We start from the raw sequence: 7,500 nt of genomic DNA, 5'->3' as shown, positions 1-7,500 counted from the left end.
TGAGTTTGTGGGGATGAGATTTTGGGGATGAGATTTTGGGGATGAGATTGTGGGGATGAGATTTTGGGGATGAGTTTGTGGGGATGAGATTGTGGGGATGAGATTTTGGGGATGAGTTTGTGGGGATGAGATTGTGGGGATGAGATTTTGGGGATGAGTTTGTGGGGATGAGATTGTGGGGATGAGATTGTTGGGGATGAGATTTTGTGGATGAGTTTGTGGGGATGAGATTGTGGGGATGAGATTTTAGGGATGAGTTTGTGGGGATGAGATTGTGGGGATGAGATTTTGGGGATGAGTTTGTGGGGATGAGTTTGTGGGGATAGATTGTGGGGATGAGATTGGGGGGATGAGATTTTGGGGATGAGTTTGTGGGGATGAGATTGTGGGGATGAGATTTTGGGGATGAGTTTGTGGGGATGAGATTGTTGGGGATGAGATTTTGGGGATGAGTTTGTGGGGATGAGATTGTGGGGATGAGATTTTGGGGATGAGTTTGTGGGGATGAGATTTTGGGGATGAGATTGTGGGGATGAGATTGTGGGGATGAGTTTGTGGGATGAGATTTGTGGGGATGAGTTTGTGGGATGAGATTGTGGGGATGAGATTTTGGGGATGAGTTTGTGGGGATGAGATTGTGGAGATGAGATTTGTGGGGATGAGATTTTGGGGTTGAGATTGTGGGGATGAGATTTTGGGGATGAGATTTTGGGGATGAGTTTGTGGGGATGAGATTTTGGGGATAAGTTTGTGGGGATGAGATTGTGGGGATGAGAATTTGGGGATGAGATTGTGGGGATGAGATTTTGGGGATGAGATTTTGGGGATGAGATTGTGGGGATGAGTTTGTGGGGATAAGATTTTGGGGATGAGTTTGTGGGGATGAGATTGTGGGGATGAGTTTGTTGGGATGAGATTGTGGGGATGAGATTTTGGGGAAGAGTTTGTAGGGATGAGATTGTTGGGATGAGATTTTGGGGATGAGTTTGTGGGGATGAGATTTTTGGGATGAGTTTGTGGGGATGAATTTGTGGGGATGAGATTTTGGGGTGAGTTTGTTGGGATGAGATTGTGGGGATGAGATTTTGGGGATGAGATTTTGGGGATAAGATTTTGGGGATGAGATTTTGGGGATGAGTTTGTGGGGATGAAATTTTGGGGATAAGTTTGTGGGGATGAGATTGTGGGGATGAGATTTCGGGGATGAGTTTGTGGGGATGAGATTGTGGGGATGAGATTTCGGGGATGAAATTGTCGGGATGAGTTTGTGGGGATGAGATTTTGGGGAGGAGTTTGTTGGGATGAGATTGTGGGGATGAGTTTGTGGGGATGAGATTGTAGGGATGAGTTTGTGGGGATGAGATTGTAGGGATGAGATTGTGGGGATGAGATTTTGGGGATGAGTTTGTGGGGATGAGATTTTGGGGATGAGTTTGTGGGGATGAGATTGTGGGGATGAGTTTATGGGGATGAGATTGGGGGATGAGATTTTGGGGATGAGTTTATGGGGATGAGATTGTGGGGATGAGATTTTTGGGATTAGTTTGTGGGGATTAGATTTTGGGGATGAGTTTGTGGGGATGAGATTTTGGGGATGAGTTTATGGGGATGAGAATTTGGGGATTAGATAGTGCGGATGAGATTTTGAGGATGAGATTTTGGGGATGAGATTGTGGGAATGATTCTGTGGGGATGAAATTTTGGGGATGAGTTTGTGGGGATGAGATTGTGGGGATGAGTTTGTGGGGATGAGATTTTTGGGATGAGCCTTTGGGGATGAGTTTGTGGGGATGAGTTTGTGGGGATGAGATTTTGGGGATGAAATTTTGGGGATGAGATTGTGGGGATGAGATTTTGGGGATGAGTTTGTGGGGATGAGATTATGGGGATGAGATTGTGGGGATGAGATTTTGAGATGAGTTTTTAGAGATGAGATATTGGGGATGAGATTTTGGGGATGAGTTTGTGGGGATGAGATTTTAGGGATGAGTTTGTGGGGATGAGATTATGGGGATGAGTTTATGGGGATGATATTGTGGGTATGGGTTTGTGGGGATGAGATTTTGGGGATGAGTTTGGTGGGATGAGATTGTGGGGATGAGATTTTGGGGAAGAGATTGTGGGGATGAGATTGTGGGGATGATATTTTGGGGATGAGTTTGTGGGGATGAGATTTTGGGGATGAGTTTGTGGGGATGAGATTTTGGGGATGAGATTATAGGGATGAGTTTGTGGGGATGAGATTTTGGGGATGATATTGTGGGGATGAGTTTGTGGGTATGAGATTGTGGGGATGAGATTTTAGGGATGAGTTTGTGGGGATGAGATTTTGGGGATGAGCTTGTGGGAATGAGATTTTGGGGATGAGTTTGTGGGGATGAGATTTTGGGGAAGAGTTTGTGGGGAAGAGTTTTTGGTAGTGAGATTTTGGGGATGAGTTTGTTGGGATGAGATTTTGGTGATGAGTTTGTGGGGATGAGATTTTGGGGATGAGATTATGGGGATGGGTTTGTGGGGATGAGATTTTGGGGATGAGTTTTCGGGGATGAGATTGTGGGTATGAGATTGTGGGGATGAGATTTTGGGGATGAGTTTGTGGGGATGAGATTTTGGGGATAAGTTTGTGGGGATGAGATTGTGGGGATGAGATTTTGGGGATGAGATTGTGGGGATGAGATTTTGGGATGAGATTTTGGGGATGAGATTGTAGGGATGAGATTGTGGGGATGAGTTTGTGGGGATGAGATTTTGGGGATGAGTTTGTGGGGATGAGATTTTGGGGATGAGATTGTGGGTATGAGATTTTAGGGATGAGTTTGTGGGGATGAGATTTTGGGGATGAGTTTTGTGGGGATGAGATTTTGGGGATGAGATTGTGGGGATGAGATTTTGGGGATGAGTTTGTGGGGATGAGTCTGTGGGGATGAGATTTAAGGGATGAGTTTGTGGGGATGAGATTTGTGGGGATGAGATCGTGGGGATGAGATTTTGAGGATGAGATTTTGGGGATAAGATTGTGGGGATGAGTTTATGGGGATGAGATTTTGGGGATGAGATTTTGGGGATGAGTTTGTGGGGATGAGATTTTGGGGATGAGATTTTGGGGATGAGTTTGTGGGGATGAGATTGTGGGGATGAGATTTTGGGGACGAGTTTGTGGGGATTAGATTGTGGGGATGATTTTATGGGGATGAGATTTTGGGGATGAGATTTTGGGGATGAGTTTGTGGGGATGAGATTTTGGGGATGAGATTTTGGGGATGAGATTGTGGGGATGAGATTTCGGGGACGAGTTTGTGGGGATGAGATTGTAGGGATGAGATTTTGGGGATGAGTTTGTGGGGATGAGATTGTGGAGATGAGATTTTGGGGATGAGTTTGTGGGGATGAGATTGTGGGGATGAGATGTTGGGGATGAAATTTTGTGGATGAGTTTGTGGGGATGAGATTGTGGGAATGAGATTTTAGGGATGAGTTTGTGGGGATGAGATTGTGGGGATGAGATTTTGGGGATGAGTTTGTGGGGATGAGTTTGTGGGGATTAGATTGTGGGGATAAGATTGGGGGGATGAGATTTTGAGGATGAGTTTGTGGGGATGAGATTGTGGGGATGAGATTTTGGGGATGAGTTTGTGGGGATGAGATTGTTGGGATGAGATTTTGGGGATGAGTTTGTGGGGATGAGATTGTGGGGATGAGATTTTGGGGATGAGTTTGTGGGGATGAGATTTTGGGGATGAGATTGTGGGGATGAGATTGTGGGGATGAGTTTGTGGGATGAGATTTTGGGGATGAGTTTGTGGGGATGAGATTGTGGGGATGAGATTTTGGGGATGAGTTTGTGGGGATGAGATTGTGGAGATGAGATTGTGGGGATGAGATTTTGGGGTTGAGATATTGGGGATGAGATTTTGGGGATGAGTTTGTGGGGATGAGATTTTGGGGATAAGATTGTGGGGATGAGTTTGTGGGGATGATATAGTGGGGATGAGATTTTGGGGATAAGTTTGTGGGGATGAGATTGTGGGGATGAGAATTTGGGGATGAGATTGTGGGGATGAGATTTTGGGGATGAGATTTTGGGGATGAGATTGTGGGGATGAGTTTGTGGGGATAAGATTTTGGGGATGAGTTTGTGGGGATGAGATTGTGGGGATGAGTTTGTTGGGATGAGATTGTGGGGATGAGATTTTGGGGAAGAGTTTGTAGGGATGAGATTGTTGGGATGAGATTTTGGGGATGAGTTTGTGGGGATGAGATTTTTGGGATGAGTTTGTGGGGATGAATTTGTGGGGATGAGATTTTGGGGTGAGTTTGTGGGGATGAGATTGTGGGGATGAGATTTTGGGGATGAGATTTTGGGGATAAGATTTTGGGGATGAGATTTTGGGGATGAGTTTGTGGGGATGAGATTTTGGGGATAAGTTTGTGGGGATGAGATTGTGGGGATGAGATTTTGGGGATGAGTTTGTGGGGATGAGATTGTGGGGATGAGATTTCGGGGATGAAATTGTCGGGATGAGTTTGTGGGGATGAGATTTTGGGGAGGAGTTTGTTGGGATGAGATTGTGGGGATGAGTTTGTGGGGATGAGATTGTAGGGATGAGTTTGTGGGGATGAGATTGTAGGGATGAGATTGTGGGGATGAGATTTTGGGGATGAGTTTGTGGGGATGAGATTTTGGGGATGAGTTTGTGGGGATGAGATTGTGGGGATGAGTTTATGGGGATGAGATTGGGGGATGAGATTTTGGGGATGAGTTTATGGGGATGAGATTGTGGGGATGAGATTTTTGGGATTAGTTTGTGGGGATTAGATTTTGGGGATGAGTTTGTGGGGATGAGATTTTGGGGATGAGTTTATGGGGATGAGAATTTGGGGATTAGATAGTGCGGATGAGATTTTGAGGATGAGATTTTGGGGATGAGATTGTGGGAATGATTCTGTGGGGATGAAATTTTGGGGATGAGTTTTTGGGGATGAGATTGTGGGGATGAGTTTGTGGGGATGAGATTTTTGGGATGAGCCTTTGGGGATGAGTTTGTGGGGATGAGTTTGTGGGGATGAGATTTTGGGGATGAAATTTTGGGGATGAGATTGTGGGGATGAGATTTTGGGGATGAGTTTGTGGGGATGAGATTATGGGGATGAGATTGTGGGGATGAGATTTTGAGATGAGTTTTTAGAGATGAGATATTGGGGATGAGATTTTGGGGATGAGTTTGTGGGGATGAGATTTTAGGGATGAGTTTGTGGGGATGAGATTGTGGGGATGAGTTTATGGGGATGATATTGTGGGTATGGGTTTGTGGGGATGAGATTTTGGGGATGAGAATTTGGGGGTAAGATTTTTGGGAGGAGTTTGTGGGGATGAGATTGTGGGGATGAGTTTGTGGGGATGAGATTATGGGGATGAGATTTTGGGGATGAGTTTGTGGGGATGAGTTTATGGGGATGATATTGTGGGGATGAGATTTCGGGGATGATATTTCGGGGATGAGATTGTGGGGTTGAGATTATGGGGATGAGTTTGTGGGGATGAGATTTTGGGGATGAGTTTGTGGGGATGAGATTGTGGGGATAAGTTTGTGGGGATAAGATTGTGGGGATGAGATTTTGGGGATGATATTTTGGGGATGAGATTGTGAGGATGAGTTTGTGGGGATGAGATTTTGGGGATGAGTTTGTGGGGATGAGATTGTGGGGATGAGTTATGTTGGGATGAGATTTTGGGGAAGAGTTTGTGGGGAAGAGTTTGTGGGGATGAGATTTTGGGGATGAGATTTTGGGGATGAGTTTGTGGGGATGAGATTTTGGGGATGAGTTTGTGGGGATGAGATTTTGGGGATGAATTTGTGGGGATGATATTTTGGGTATGAGACTTTGGGAATAAGATTATGAGGACGAGATTGTGGGGATGAGATTTTGGGGATGAGTTTGTGGGGATGATATTGTGGGGATGAGTTTGTGGGTATGAGATTGTGGGGATGAGATTTTAGGGATGAGTTCGTGGGGATGAGATTTTGGGGATGAGATTGTGGGTATGAGATTTTGGGGATGAGTTTGTGGGGATGAGATTTTGGGGATGAGTTTGTGGGGATGAGATTTTGGGGATGAGATTTTGGGGATGAGTTTGTGGGCATGAGTTTGTGGGGATGAGATTTTAGGGATGAGATTGTGGGGATGAGTCTGTGGGGATGAGATTTTGGGGATAAGTTTGTGGGGATGAGATTTTGTGGATGAGTTTGTGGGGATGAGATTTTGGGGGATGAGATTTTGGGGATGAGTTTGTGGGGATTAGATTGTGGGGATGAGTTTGTGGGGATGAGATTTTGGGGATGAGTTTGTGGGGATGATATTGTGGGGATAAGATTTTGAGGATGAGATTTTGGGGATAAGATTGTGGGGATGAGATTTTGTGGATGAGTTTGTGGGGATGAGATTTTGGGGATGAGATTTTGGGGATGAGTTTATGGGGATTAGATTGTGGGGATGAGTTTGTGGGGATGAGTTTGTGGGGATGAGATTTTGGGGACGAGTTTGTGGGGATAAGATTTTGGGGATGAGATTTTGGGGATGAGATTGTGGGGATGAGATTTTGGGGATGAGTTTGTGGGGATGAGATTGTGGGATGAGATTTTGGGGATTAGTTTGTGGGGATGAGATTGTGGGGATGAGATTTTGGGGATGAGTTTGTGGGGATGAATTTGTGGGGATTAGATTGTGGGGATGAGATTGGGGGGATGAGATTTTGGGGATGAGTTTATGGGGATTAGATAGTGGGGATGAGATTTTGGGGATAAGTTTGTGGGGATGAGATTGTTGGGATGAGATTTTGGGGATGAGTTTGTGGGGATGAGATTGTGGGAATGAGATTTTGGGGATGAGTTTGTGGGGATGAGATTTTGGGGATGAGTTTGTTGGGATGAGATTTTGGGGATGAGTTTGTGGGGATGAGATTGTGGGGATGAGTTTGGGGATGAGATTGTGGGGATGAGATTTTGGGGATGAGATATTGGGGATGAGATTTTGGGGATGAGTTTGTGGGGATGAGATTTTGGGGATGAGTTTGTGGGGATGAGATTGTGGGGATGAGTTTGTGGGGATGAGATTGGGGGATGAGATTTTGGGGATGAGTTTTGGGGATGAGATTGTGGGGATGAGATTTTTGGGATGAGTCTGTGGGGATGAGATTTTGGGGATGAATTTATGGGGATGAGATTTTGGGGATGAGATTGTGCGGATGAGATTTTGAGGATGAGATTTTGGGGATGAGATTGGCGAAATGATTCTGTGGGGATGAGATTTTGGGGATGAGTTTGTGGGGATGAGATTGTGGGGATGAGATTGTGGGGATGTGTTTGTGGGGATGAGATTTTGGGGATAAGATTTTGGGGATGAGATTTTTGGGAGGAGCTTTTGGGGATGAGTTTGTGGGGATGAGTTTGTGGGGATGAGATTTTGGGGATGTGTTTGTGGCGATGAGATTTTGGGGATGAG

Source organism: Palaemon carinicauda, chromosome 1, assembly GCF_036898095.1.
Source record: "Palaemon carinicauda isolate YSFRI2023 chromosome 1, ASM3689809v2, whole genome shotgun sequence".
In the NCBI taxonomy this organism is placed as follows: Eukaryota; Metazoa; Arthropoda; class Malacostraca; order Decapoda; family Palaemonidae; genus Palaemon; species Palaemon carinicauda.
This window is presented reverse-complemented; position numbering follows the sequence as displayed.